This window comes from Halichoeres trimaculatus, unplaced genomic scaffold, assembly GCF_033239565.1.
Source record: "Halichoeres trimaculatus isolate MK-OKI-2021-1 unplaced genomic scaffold, fHalTri1.1 fHalTri1_scaffold_11, whole genome shotgun sequence".
Classification (NCBI taxonomy): domain Eukaryota; kingdom Metazoa; phylum Chordata; class Actinopteri; order Labriformes; family Labridae; genus Halichoeres; species Halichoeres trimaculatus.
This window is the reverse complement of record NW_027437189.1, coordinates 35,055,571-35,058,618: the sequence shown is the minus strand read 5'-3', so window position 1 is coordinate 35,058,618 and position 3,048 is coordinate 35,055,571.

Here is a 3,048-nt window from a genome sequence, read left to right as displayed (position 1 = left end):
TGTGCTCAATGGCACAGGTTGGCTGTCTTTGCTTTGTGCATCATGGACTGGCTGTCTGTGTGCCGCATGGCACGGACTGGCTGTCTGTGTGCATGGCATGGACTAGCTGTCTGTGTGCCACATGGCACGGACCGGCTGTCTGTGTGCCACATGGCACGGGCTGGCTGTGTCATGCCCTGCATGGCATGGACTGGCTGTTTGGGTGCTTCATGCCACGCAGTCTGTGATGCTAACTGAAAAGGCTCCACAGTGACATACAAAGCATGGACAGCCAGTCCATGTAATGAAGCACAGACATCCAGTCTGTGCTATGTGCGGAGCACAGACAGTCGGTCTGCACTATGGAGGACTATCCAGCACTCTATGCTATCTAGAGCACAGACAGCCACTGCAACCACTTAATGTTCAGCAGGGTCTCATATCCACTGTGTTCCCACATCACTAATGGTTACAAAACATCATCACAACACAAATTAATGTCTAATGGTAAAATGCACTTGAATAGACAAAACTTTTTTTTAAATTTAAACCTTACTTTAAAGATTTCCTTGCAAACAATTCTGGGTTAACAGTACAGATCAAAGAACACTTTACTGTAACAACATGACAATTATTGAAACCGTGAGGGAGGAGGGAACAGCATTCATGGGCTACCTTGTGTTTCAGAAGTGTTTTGATCAGGGGGTCTGCTCCCCTGCCATTTCATCTTATGGAATTGTTTAAGAGAAAAAAAAAAGATGTTCCCGTTTGGTCTGTTTTGGGGTGTTTATCACACATGAACTTGTTACCACTCAGAGATCACACACTTTAACTCTAACTTTCATTAACTCTTTAACTAAATTTCAGCTAAAATTAAAGGACACCAACAAGTCAAGTGTAAACTGAAAACTGGTTCAGTGAAATTTTCTTACTTCTATAGTTACTAATGGAAGAACAAGGTAGCTACACAAACTTAGTGTCCATTTAACACCATTGTGGTGTTAATATTTTACACTGTGAGACTGTGCGACACTGTCATTGTGTTAAACTTTTTAACACTTTGCAAAGTGTTAATTTAACTCTTCTTCAGTGGGTCCCATATAAACACCAGCGCAGTGCGGATTTAACACTTTAAGAAGTGTTAATTTAACACTTTTTCAGTGGCTCCCATATAAAGACCAGAGCAGTGTTACATTTACCATTTCAGATTTGCAGTGAACTGTGAGTGAGGAGGAAACAGCATTTATGGACTACCCTGTGCTTTCAAATTTGCAGTGATGGATGTCAAAAAGACGCTATCTGAATACTTAGGAAACCCCCAAACTTTTATCACTCTAGTGGTATGGAAGTGTTTTTGCATTCTTTCTTTATGTCTGTGTTTGTTTCATTGTCCCTGTAAAGGACTTGCTTTAAAATGTGAAGGACAAATAAAGGTTATTTCAAAACTTCTGTCCCTTTTTTTGATACAAGGTAATGAGACACGTTTGATGTGGCTAAAGTCACCTTTAGAAGACTTCAAAAACAGGTAACCAACATTAATACATCTTTTTTTTTTGGTATTCAAAAAACCTTGTAATACAGGTGACTATGTAAATTTTAACAGAACATTATAAAGAACATGAGGAAATAAAAACAAGGAATATAACAAACCAGGGATTGTGATATGGAGACCCAAAATAATGTTGTTTTAAAGAAATAAACAAGCACCAACACCTTGTTGTACCTTAAAGTACGTAAATGCCTTCTTGTGGCCACTGAATGAACTGCAACAACCCTGATTTTGACTGCAGCAGCAGAAGGCTTGTGCATGTCATCTCTATTTGTTTTATCCGTGCATTTCTTTATGGATTCTGTAGTAACTCACCGGAGATAGATCTCTGTGTAACACAGGAGGAGTTCATTTCATGTCACTTGTGATGAGAACAAAGACAGCCTCATGGCATTTTCTTCTTCAAAGGCTCAGAACAACAACTCTGTCTGCAAATGTAAACCCTGTGGTTCACAGCACCACCTGCTGGGCAAAATTGACACTCTCATTTTCACAATACTACATCTCTCCCCCTGCAGCAGGTTCCATAATTCAAAATGAACATGACCATTTTTTTCATATTTTTATTATTAATTTATTTGACAACACTTTTTTTCTTTTCAAACATAATGAGACTCTCAACAGTTTTCTCTTAGGCTAACTGAAAGTCTTTCAGGTAACTTACCTGAAAGACTTGAATTGGGTAGCTTAACCTCCCTTTTAGACTGTCTCCTCACAGGACTTGCTTTAGCCGCCCCCCCTCTGTCTGTCTCTGAGTTTTCAGCAGCTTCAGCAGCTGTTAGCTCCTCCAGCTTATCTCCATGGAGCACAACGTACATCCATCCCTTTGTTTCCATCCGACTTGGCTGAGTTTTATCCGTCTGTTGTCGTATCTCTGTGCCTTTTATTGGTTGTTGATAAACCAGAATCTGATCCACATGTCTCCTGAATACTCTCCCATAAGCAAGTGTAACAGGGTGTGTATGAAAAAGGAATGAAAAAAGGCACATTCCACTGATTTTGGTCACTCAGACAACATAAGACTAGGTCCAGGTCCAGAAATACAACACTAAGACTCCTCAAACCTGGACTGATTTAATCTTTAGAGGCTACGCTTTCATAAAAACACAGTCTCTGATTTGTGAAACCTTTACTCTATTTTTGAAAATTCAAAAAAAAAAGAGGCACTTTCCACTGATTTTTGTCTCATCCAGACCACATTAGACCAGGTCCAGGTCCAGAACCATTACACTTAGACCCCTCAAACCTGGACAGAACTAGAGAGTCTAAGTGTAGTGGTTCTGGACCTGGACCTGGTCTTATGCGGTCTGGATGAGACAAAAATCAGTGGAGTGTGCCTTTTTTTTTTTTGCATTTTCACAAATAGAGTAAGGTTTTGACAAATCAGAGACTGTATTAAAATGAAGGCTTAGTCTCTAAAGAATAAATCGGTCCAGGTTTGAGGAGTCCAAGTGTTGTGGTTCTGGACCTGGACCTGGTCTAATGTTGTCTGGATGAGACTAAAATCAGTGGAATGTGCT